At 38.8% G+C, this 12,366-nt stretch overlaps 1 protein-coding gene across 1 annotated transcript in view; it reads left to right on the top strand.

Annotated features, from left to right (window-relative positions):
- Positions 1-12,366, top strand: part of Elk (Eag-like K[+] channel) — a 647,431-nt gene that overhangs the window by 393,298 nt on the left and 241,767 nt on the right. The gene's annotated exons all lie outside the window — the stretch shown is intronic.

Below are 12,366 nucleotides of genomic sequence, written 5' to 3'. Positions count from 1 at the left end.
GTCATTAAAGTAGTTCTTCCATCTATTTAGAATATCGCTTGCGTCAGCTAGAAAATCACAGTTTTTATCTTTTATCAAGTTTACTTTAGGTTGCCACCCCTTTCTAAACTCATTTACACCTTTATATGAATCTCTGATATTTTTGTTTTTGCTGTTTGTTTCAATTTCGTTAATTTTGCTTTTCAAGAAATCTCTTTTTTACTTTTAAACGTGCGGTTAACTTCTCGCTTTATTCTATTATAATTGTTTAGATTTGTATCATCAGAGTTATTTAACCACTTAAGTGTAGCCTGATTTCTTATTTCTATTATATTATGACATTCATTATCAAACCATGGCTTACTTCTTCTTGGTTTATGGTATCCTATACTTTCTTTAGCTGCTGATTCTATTGCATTACGTATTGCTCCCAATTCTTATTTACGTCTGTTTCATTTATATTTTCATGATTTAAATCCTGCAAAACATCAAATCTATTTGACAGTTTAATTTGGTAATATTTCTTAATTCTTTCATCAGTAAACTTTCCTGTATTAAATTTTATAACTTTTAGATTTTGTTGCTTATGATTTATCACTGCGAGTCTTTCTCTTAATTTAGCAATTACTAAATAATGGTCACTGGCACAGTCAGCACCTCTCTATATTTGTGCATTAAAATATAAATAAAAATATAAAGCATAGTCGAAAAATTTTGGTTACCATAGATTAACGTAGAATTGAATAAGCTAAACTCATTTTCATGTAGGTCTACTGGTTAATTTTTAATTCTAGTCCAAACTCGAGTATCTATAATTTTTAATCCAACAGTAGGTGTTGCACTTTGTAGGCAACTAGACACGGGAGTGCAGCGAACTAGACGGGGCTTATAGTATATACAGTCCCGATTAGCCTATGTGAGCATAAGGTAGACATAAACTTAGGCAAGCCTTAGGTCCAAAGGACCCAACGTCTCTGTCTTTACGTTTGACCCAGATTCAGAACGTCTGAAGAACTTGACAGCTTGTAGATCCCGTAGCACCGTTGGGGTTCAGATCACGCTTCTTTTAAAGAGTCAAATTTTGTGTAATCGCTGTGAAGTGGAGTCATTCACTTCCGACAAATAAGTATCAATAAATTCAAACGGTCATTTGGAGAGAGTGGTGCGCACTAACTCGTGAGAGAATTGCCTCTGTGGGGAATGTAAAAATGGCCGCTCCCTGTGCGGTACGCGAGTGTTACACTCTACGGAGCACATTAAGTTCCACTAGGAAATCCCAAGAAAGTAGGAAATTCCTCTTTCCACGTGAAGGATCGTATCATTTGGTAGCGCGAAGTGAAATTTCTGGTTGCTGATCCATTCCTCACTAGGAGGTGCAGAGTTCAAAGAGAGAATTATAGTCATGATTTAAACAATCATCTGCAGTAATTCACAAATGATTGCTACCAAATAATGTCGATGCAGCTGTATATTGTTCTCCATTGGCTTATATATTTTATATTAATTTCCTTTGCAAATATTTATGTATTATTAGGATAATTAAATGAAGAAGACTTAGGTGGGCAGGCCATGTGGTACAAATGGAAAAGGAAAGACGAGTTTACAGGATTCTTGTTGGGAAACCTGATGGTAAGAGACCTGCAGAAAGGCCAAGACGAATATGGAGGGATAACGTTAAGATGCAGCTAAAGAAAGTCCGAAAGTATGGATAAAATTGGATTGATCTTGCCCAGGATAGGGACATATGGAAGGCTTGTGCTGCTGCAGCCAAAATCCTTCGGGTTTAAGAAGACTAGAGAGTTAGTTATTTATTTACCTAAAGTTTCAGATACTGTACTGAATGAACAATTTATACTGAAACAATATCGGCATGAAAGCAACAACTAAACAATACAATGTGGCACAGAAAAAATAAAAAGTTACACATGCATTCTTAACAAATGTCAGAAACTGTGTTCTTGCAAGAACATGTCAACATTTAGAGGCAGGTTATTGTTTAAGCAATGAAGCATGTTGAAAATTACTGTAGAAGGAGGAGCCTTGCAGTGGGATTGTGAAAGAGCTTTGAGACGTGTGGGTACTTGAAAAATAAATTGACTGATTAGGAACTCTGTTTTAATTATACTGCGTGGGGAGACGATGCCGTGACCTTCAAGCGCAGTTTGGAAATGAAAGCAGTATAATAAAGCGTGGGAACGACATTATAAGATATTATTCTGACAGAGACGAGAAGGTTGGCAACACTTATAGTGCTGTGAATGTTTTTTGCACGCAAGCGGACGATTGTCCCAAGCTGAGACCCTACCTCCCCAGTAAGATCCAAGGGGCATGACGGGGTGTATTCTTGCACGCCGCGAGGTGGTGAAAGCGTGCTATGAAGCCAATTTGTGAAATAAAGCAGTCCGGTATTCGTTGCAGCTTAACAGCGTGCGGATAATACATAGCGCGCTGCACACTTTTCAGTCTGTTAATGGTCAAGGTTTTATGGGGAGTGGATAGTTACGGATGGCAGTGTGGAAAGTACGAGGAAGGTGGCACAAATACACCTCGCCTGGGTGAAAATTTTATCTTGAGCCACTCCTGTATACTATACTGTACTACAGCTTGCGTGCGCAAAGTGGACTTTAATATGCTAATCTCCACCGATAAGACCAAGCACGATGGCTCTTGCAAAACAGGCAGATCGAAAGGATAAGCGGGAGATGGGACCAAACTGTGAACCGATGTTGCGCAAAACTGTTTGTCTTCTTATTAAGCGTGGAAATTCGAGCGGAGCTGGGAGCGATCTATTGCGTACATTTAGTCGTCTCCCGCCAGAAACTCCCCAAACAGTCAGTTCTCTTGACATTGCGTTTTGCATTAATTACGGAGGAGTTAATATGCCTGGGTGATAGTTTGAACAAACGACGATCGATGGGAGTCGAAAGGGAGAGAGTTCTCGGCCAGAATTTCCACCAGGCCCTCTTGGTTCGGGAGTTGTCTTCACAAAGTCCAGGACCTGATTCTTAAATCAGTTTTTGCCCGACCCTGTGGCCGAGTGGTTAGCACATCGCGCTGCGACGCCAAGGGTCCCGGGTTCGAATCCCGGTCGGGCTTGGTTGTTTGTGAATGTCCATTCATCCATTTCATCATTCATCCCCATCTTCGCAAATTAGCCAAGAGGCACAAAACGCGAAGTAAAATAAACTAATTCAATCAATCAATCAATCAATGAAATCATTTTTTGTCAGCCATCGAAATTATGCAAGTTATGGCTTCTTTATGTGCTCGTTACAACAAACAACGTACTGGGTAAGTGTCCTTAAAGTAGTTTTCATTAATTTTTGTGTTAACTTTATGCACACAAAGGCTAATCGGGAATGGACCTACAGTGCAAGTAGAGATTACGTTACAACTGCGCCATCGGTTTGTTTGAGTGTTTTCAACTTCACTTTATGCACAGATATGATTTGTAAAGCTTCATAATTTCGCTTTAATTGGATATGTTCCTCTGCGTAAATAGGACTCGGGAGACCAATGGAGAGGAAAACGCGGCTGCAGCTACCACCTGTTTGTACCAACGCGCGCTGCTTTGCTCAGCCCACTCGCTTTCTCCCCTTCTCCACAGTTATGTGCGGCCTTGCTCCACATATTCCCGAAACAGGGTGCAGACAAGCATTATAATAAGACAACCATTTGCTTGAAGAATGAGAAGATGTATCGTATCGTGCCAAAGTCTGGTCCTCTTCGTTTAGCAGTATTCTGTATTTCTGTATCTTGTCGTCGCCGAACTCTGAGAACGCTGACAAGCGAATACATTATTCGGCTCACTGACTGCTTTCTTTAAAACTAGAATTTCTAAACTGAAGTTCAACTTGTAGTTCAAATATTTAAACTTGTGTTAAATTATTTTCCGGTGCCTCCCCGGCATTTAATGTGAGAGAGGTTATCGCGTCGTTTCACGCGCATGGCTGCACAGCACACGATGTTCATATGTCTGAACGAGCAGCTAGTTCGTCAGATATTTTCCACGTTAATGTTTCCCTTATCGGTGCACTCTCGGGAAGCTGGAGATTAATTCGACCTGGCGTTTGCTGTTTGTCCTATCCTCCACACGATAGAGATAGACGGGGTGGAGGGGCTGCAGAATACCTCTAAATCCGTTCCTTATTCACATTCAGCGAACCGGGGACGAACGGTTTCGGAATCTGGAGTCTTCTGAACCCTCACAAGGCTTCGGGAACACGGATGTAGATCAATATGACACGACTCGGATGTTCCGGGCTTTTTGACAACAATTGTGAAGCGAACAATGGGAGGAGATGATGAGGTGGAGCTGCATCCTGCTGCAGGACGGGAGAGTTTTTTAGCATGAAAAAAGGCAAAGTCCAACAATGGAAAACACGTCTCTGCTGCGCAGTGAATGGCTAAACCTGCTTTCTATGGGGCGTAATTATGTGCATATTCCAACCGGAGGTAACTTACTGCTTGCTAACTTTGTTTCACATTATGCCCATAACATTATATGACGCTATAAAGAGCATTCGTTTTATAGATAGTGGGTCCGAAACTTTTTCAACCACATAATTATTGTATAGCACTAACGACGATGAAATAAATATGATTTGGAGTGAAGCTCGTAGACATTTAATATGTGAACAAACACACAAAATTGTGACTTCTTTTTTTTTTTTTTTAGCTGGGACCCAGAAAGTAGGCGGTCTGGCCGACCGGAGTTCATCCGACCACAGCACACTGCACCGATATGGCGCCGTCACTGTTGTATAGGCGTAAATGGGAAATTGAAAAGTAGTATCGAACAGTGGCGGCGATTGGGATCCAATAGTAGGGGGGCAAGGACAGTTTACTTTTCCTTGGTACATAATGTTTAGAATGGAAAATGGTAAAAAGTGGGAGGAGTGCCCCACTCGCCCCCCCTAATCGCCTCCACTTGTATCCAATGTAGTACTTGAAAAACTTTCAGAGGAGGGGAAATTCAAGTAACTACTTGTGAAGCATCAAGATATTATATAAATTTGGTTCATGTAATCCCCCCGAAAAAATAGAGAGTCAACTAAAGGGGAGATGCTGAAACCAGAGGATGGATTTTTCTTAATCCACCTCCCGCGCCTTTGGTATTGGTGATCCCCAGTTAAGAGTACAGTATGGGGTTTATGGCGACAGCGTTGCCGCCTGGTACACATTGAACACCTGCTGAAGTGCACATTGAAAGAATAGTTAGTGAGCCATCATTACTGTTTAATACGGGTGTTTAAAATTCCAAGAGAAATCAATGGTTTGAGAAACCCTAATTTTAAAAGAAAATAAGAGGAAACAGTCATATGATCATAATGATTTGCGTACATAGAATAAATTTGCATTCAAAAAACCAAAGCCGTCTATTGCCTCATTTGAGCTTCAAGAACCACTCAAAACAAGAAAGTGCACAAACCACTTGATACCCACCGAAGCCTATTGACGAAATTTTGCCTCGACCCCTACCCTCTTCCTAACACGTGTTTGTGGCAACAGGCTCTTATATTCGGCCTCCCAATCGCGGTAAACACAAAAAGCAAAAACATCTTTATAAGATGATGTCGACTGTAAGAGAAAGGGAAGAAAATGGTAACATTGCATTCCCTATACTTTGTAATCGGTCTTTTCTCTTCAAATGATAAAGACTTTCTTTTCGGACAAGAATCTCGTATTTAGTGTGGAAAACTTTAATTGTAAAAGGTAAAAAAAAAAAAGGTAAAGTGCTCCCCTGTGCATAGCACCACGCCATGAAGGCGTATAGGGGGTGTGGGGGTAACGCCCCACACTTTCTTGATCCGGTCGTGAGTGGGGGTGATGTGATCAGCATCACGCCCCTGACCGCCTTTACCCCCCAGGGTTTCCCCCGGGTACCCATGTTATTCGACGCTGGGTGAACGCCGGGGCCGCTTCCAAACTTTAATTGTTAATTTATTTATTGAAATTCACAGGAATGTTTCCATAGATATGTTTTACAAAATACGACCGTTAAGTCTGCATATTTTTGCAGTGTTATTCCTTTTCCACACAATATCACTTCATAGACAATGCCGCGTTGAAAGAACGACTGCAAATTCTTTCGAAAAAGATACAAAGAAATTTTACCAGTAGTCTTTTCTGTTTCCTAGAACTATTATAACACGAACTCCAAAAACACTTAGGAAGTGCTGGGAGAACCAATTATACCTATTCGCCCTATCCAATAATAGACTTCATTCATTTTATCCATAAACTTTAACTCGTTCCCAACCGCCAATTGGTATCCAATGGCTCCATGGATTCAATACCCTCCAAGCACTCTGGGGTTAATGTTCATCTTCCTTATCTTCATCTCTTTGTTCAATATTCGCTTTTTGGCTGAGCGCCGGCTGATGATCGACCAACGTCCCCCGGGAATCACTCCTCCGGTGGCGAAGATGGAAATTTAATACCTTCTGAATACGTTGTGCAGTCCGTCCATTTCTGAGGATCAATGCATGGGGAGGTCGATGCACTTCTTGTGAAAGCGAGAGGTCTTCTTTTCTGGCACCCTAGGATCCTTCAAATGGCTTTGGCTCCGGGAATTGGTGCGATGGATTATTTTTAAGGTGTGGGATGAAGCTTGACAAATCCCTGGTCTCTTCGCTAGCTTTGTCTTCGAACCCAGGAGGGAACACCTTGTTTTGAAGTCGCTATACATTTTATGTATACATGTTAGCGACCCTTCCACGTAGCACTATGTTTATATGTTAGGCGTGTTCATTAGTCCGTTTATGAATAATAAATCTCCGGAAAATTCAACCATATAGATCTCTCTCTCTCTCTCTCTCTCTCTCTCTCTCTCTCTCTCTCTCTCTCTCTCTCTCTCTCTTTTCAATTTTTAAAAACTTTTTGTGGTTATTTTCAACATAATTTTCACAACTTTTAAGGAGTTGTCATTCCTTTAAAAACATTTTCCTAGAAAATAGAACAAGTGAGATAACCAGAAAAACAAATAGGTTTACGGTGGTTTGAATTATTTTGGATACGGAGATAAAAGGTGGACAAAAAAATTACATTTAGGTCCTAAAATTGTTCAGGTTTGATTGAAGTTAATACAAAAGTCTGAGTTCTTACTTTTTCTGTCCTACACAGATATAACAAACATTACGATGATGATAAGAAACATTTTATGTACCCACACATGTAGAAATATATACGAGCCATACACACTGCCTACCAACGGGTTCCCGGTCCATCAATTTATCCATATCATCACTCATCCTCATCTTCGCGATTAGCCAAAAGTGGAAGAAGAGCGAAGTAAAATGAACCAAATCAATCTCTTAATTATTTTCCTGTAGTTTACAGTTATTACAAGCATAAGAAAACAGTTTTTCGTTGTGACGTTTCAGGAGAACACACGCTCCCTTCAGCAGACATTTATTTTCATTTTGACTAAGGATACAGTTATAACAAGGGTTAGCAATTTTTTAAACAAAAAGAAACCGTTATATAATGGATGTTGTCAATGTTACATTGTTATAATATAGCAACTTAACTGTGAAAAGAAGCAGTCTGTTTTATTTTTATGTCAGATAAAAAAATGTTGATCACATTATTTTTTTATTTAAAATTATGAATCCCAAATATCAGGTAATTCAAATTCATCATTGTTTTCACAAAGTCTCTTGATGTTTTGTGTTAAATTAAATTTTAGATTGTTAAAATTGCTAACCATTATTATAACTGTATCTTTAGTCAAAATGAAAATAAATGTCTGATGAAGAGAGCGTGTGTTCTCCTGAAACGTCACAACGAAATAATAACCGTAAACTACAGGAAAATAATTCAACAACGCAAGAAATGCGTACATACAAGAAAAACTATCAAACTCTTAATGTTCATTGCAAACTAAAAGTGCGATTTGTCAAGCGACCACTGACAACAAACCACCAGTTTGCTTAGTAGGAGATGTACAGTCAAGGCAAAAAAGATGATGGTAGACAAGTTGTCCACCGCTATTTTAATTATTTTTTTATTCTACATCCTGTGTTGTTTTAAGAAATGAAACGATGTCGGTTCGAAGCAGGCATTGTTCTCTGCTTATTGACGTCATTATTTCGATTCATTGTCATCACATCCTGTAATATGGACCGAATGAAAACTGTGATGGACAATTCGCCTACGGTTTCTTTCGCTGTCGGGTGTACGTGCGCTCCCCGTACCAATACAAAATCGATGAGGAACTTATAGACTCGGTTGATTTCCCACGGGAAACGGAATGCAACAATCATTGCTCTTGGATCAGCATCTTGTCGTTGTGGAGATACAAAAACAGCCGAAATATCGTGAGAGTTTCAGACAAACGTTGCATCAACAACGTCGCTACTGAGGAAAATGTGTACATTCTGCACATCAAGTACTGTACTGAATACAATATCTGAAATGTGAGTATAATATTGGTTGTATCCAGTTCTGAGCAAATCACAATATTCCAAGCCAGTAGCGAGGGGTAGGCAGGGAGGGTGAAGCCTAGGGCGCAACACACAGAGAGCGCCATTCGAACGATTTTAAAAGAACTAGAAAGAAAATAATGTCAGAATGTGCGACGGAGAAATTTACACTTGGCAGAGGTATATTCTGGTAACATACTACTGGAATTTTTTGTTTCCAAATGTTGTAGAAATAGTACGTTATTAAAGATGTTTTTTCACGCATAAATCAAATATTCTTAAATTTTGTTAAAAATAATTGAATTTACGAATCTTTAAAAATAACCTATACTATTTTTAAAGTTTCTTGTGTTTTTTGGCCTTTCCTTGTAATCAAGGGGTTCCAGGTCCGATTCCCGGCGCAGGCACACTACACAGTTGTTAGGATCTCATTTTATAATGTAGGCCCAGTCACGATTATCCTAACTGTCATTAAAGTGGGATTAAAACAACAAATAAATCTTCGTTACTTCATTTAAGTTTTTAGGATGTAAATATCACAAAATCATGGCATAAGAACATCTCGGAAAAAAAAGTTGACAGTCATTTGTTTTTCTTCTCTCGCTTCTCCTTCCCTTGTATCAGTGTGTCCCCTTGTTGATATGTGTATAACTCCTCTCTCTTGCTTTGTTGCCAAGAACTTCAACAACATTAAATACAGTAGAACCTCGTTACTCCGGACCCCGATAAGCCGGACTTCGCTTAATCCGGACAGGCAAAAATAAAATATCAGAATACAAGGTTTTAGATGTGGCTAGAAGTCAACAAGAGAACTTCCCAAAGAAAAGGCAGTCAACCACTGATGAAATTCTGTTCCCGGGAGACTTTGTTCTGTACTGTATGTCCTTTAAATACACCATAATAAACTTGTTTTGTTGCTATAAACGGAGTTCTAATGCACTTTCTACTGTTCTTTTAGGTTATTTCAGTTAATCCAGACTTTCGTTAATCCGGTTAACTTATCCCCCCATTAGTCCGGATTAACGAGGTTTTACTTTATTAACAGTATTTTTCTTCGTACTTCAAACGTACTATTGATACTATTATAAATTAGTCACAATATACAATGGGATACATAAGGGAGAGTTGGGTAATGGTGAACACTTAAAGGAGATGCATATTTTGAGTTACTTGTTAACAACAAAAATGCTTAAAATTATGCTTCAGTTATTCAGTATTTTGTGATGAATATATCTTTTTTGTTGTTGCTCATACACAATGTTACATTGAATTCTGATATTAGGAATTTTACACGTTTGATATTATTAGAATTATGTCATGCATAAAGTTAGGTTATTTCTTAATAGGTCGTCTTAACTTAAAGACCAAGAAAAGCTCCATATATAATTTCTAAACAACAATTTTGTAACCTTGAAGATGATATGAAACATAATAATAGCCAAAATATAAACCCTGTCGGGCAATAAAACTTAAAACTATAAGGAATTCAAACACAGTTTCTATATATTAATATATTTACATCATCGTTAATGTCGATCAATAAACATGCTATATAATTATTGCATATTTTTAATTGAGAAATTGAGGGAGAACTTTCAATTGACAGCGAGAGATAATGACGAACAAGCCATTAACCCCAAAACCAGCCATTTACTTTATTCAGCACCTGAAGTTCCAACCTTCCGTATTCAATGCCAAAAAATAGATACACTCCTCTGACTTCCTACTTTTTAATTCATATGTGAATTCTAGAACGACGTTAAAGCAAATAACACAAACCTCCTTCCGAAATGTATATTCTACTTACAGTAGCGGCGATTAAGGGAGGTATGGGAGCAGCTGCCCCCTCCCCCACTTTTGTCCCCGCACTCTCATAAACCTTACAAAGGGAAATATACTGTGTTTGCCTCTCCCAGTTTTGGCATCTTGCCCTCCCCCCGGTTTTGGAACCCAATCGCCGCGTCTGTCTACGTATAACAAATCGCAAACAACTGTTTCGCTACTGAACAACGGCTTCCACAGTAATGGCAATACAAGATAACTCCATCCAGTAGTATACGGAAGATTGTAGCATCAATTTAGCCTTATTGAAACTTTACGGAAGCTTCATACTTGTGTGTTCACAAATTCTTCGCGTTCACCATACCCCACTCTATGCCAAGCAAATCGTCCATCATCACTGGCGTACGCAGGATTTTCTTCGGGAGTGGCTGGAATTGTAAAAGGTGGATAGGACATGGCTGCTTCCTAGGGAACGGTATAGGTGATAAGATATTTCGTATGTTTCGAACATTCTACTCTCCAAAATGGCAATCAGGGATCAATTTAAACGGGAGCTTCCATTTTCCAGTCTGATTTTCCTCCCCGAGCTCTTCACTGCCTTTATTTGAAAATGTTTTTCTCAAAATTTCGGAGAATGGGCTGTAGCCCCATCAACCCCCTCTGCGTACACCAGTGTTCATCGCCATGTTTATTCTCCTTGTTTTATGAAATGAGAGATTCAAAAATTGAAACAAAATTCCAAACAAGCTTCTGACAACCTCTTCACTAGCTACGTAAAAATCAATTACTTAAAAACACGTAGGATGCCAGGGAAAAATATATGACAATAGCCATGGACAAGTTACCGAGCAATATTTATGTATTCCATGGCATATCTCGGTTTGACAACAGCAACTATTTTACCATCCTACTTTATATTGACCGCTAGGCCATGGAGTATGGTGCTTAATATTTCTCTCAGAATAAATTATACATAATTTACCCCATTATCGAAATGCACATACTTTCTATGGAATTACGTGACAACTGGTGCCATATAGTCTATAAGCATTTTCGCCGGATGAAATGAAGTGTATTTCATTTTATTGCTTTGTGGACAATGGAGTGCTAATGAAACAGAACTGCTTCAAATTCAAACAATATGCACAAAACAGAACTGTTTGAGCGAAAATCCGTTTTTCATTCTCCAAACAAACAAACACGTGCACTCTCATTGGGTATAGAAATCCTTTTAATGAGGCTTCTCGTATTTCACTTCATATCAATCCATTTCGCTGTAGGCAGTCAACTGATCAATGTAGACCCACAAGTGCCCTTATATGGAGAGCATCGCTAATTGAAATTCCTTTTTACTCATTGTAAAATGTAAACTTTGTTGGTGTGTGATGAATGTCGCAATTTAGTAATGTTTTGTTCCTTTTACCCCGCACAGGCTCGTTAAATTTGATTAAGAGAATTATGTTCAACTCTACCATGTATATACAGAGTGTACCTAGTACACCTAGAATGTGTTTGTTAATTGTTGCCAAGATTCCAACACGAGTAAATGCACATTGTATATACTATGTTAAACATAGCTATGAACACAACTAAGGTGTATTGGGGCAGTAAAATTTCCAACGTGGTTAAATTATGAAGATTGTGTTTTGAACTGGAATATACTGGCGACATGACTGTGAGTCATTCTTGTTTTACCTCTCTCTCTCTCTCTCTCTCTCTCTCTCTCTCTCTCTCCTTGTTGATTTCTGAGTTTTTTCTATTTCTCTCTCTCTCTCTTATCCTTGTCTATGTTTATCTTTGTCGTTCTCTATCCTTTGATCCTCTATTTCCTTATTTTCCCTTTATTTCTCCCCCATACTTCCTTTCTCTCTTCTCCTTCTACTGTTTATTTTTTTCTCCGTCTTACCTTACTTTATCAACATAGTTTCTCTTTCTTTCTTCGTCCCATTCTTTCTCCTTATCCCTTTCCTTCTTCTTTTTGTGTTTCTGCCTACCTTCATTTGTTTATTTATGGCCTCATTTTAGCTCTTTCTTGGTTGCATTCTTTCTCTTCCTCTTTTTTCCTTCTTTTGTTTCTCTATCTTCCGTTCTTTCTCCACCTTTTTCCATTGGATTTTCCATCACCCTATTTCTCTTTCTTTTAGTCCCATTCTTTCTCTTCCTCTCTTGTTCCTCCTTC

Source organism: Lepisma saccharinum, chromosome 1 (assembly GCF_977018435.1).
Source record: "Lepisma saccharinum chromosome 1, izLepSacc3.1, whole genome shotgun sequence".
Taxonomy (NCBI): Eukaryota; Metazoa; Arthropoda; class Insecta; order Zygentoma; family Lepismatidae; genus Lepisma; species Lepisma saccharinum.
The sequence above is the reverse complement of the archived record's forward strand: the minus strand, read 5'-3'. Positions and strand labels throughout refer to the sequence as shown.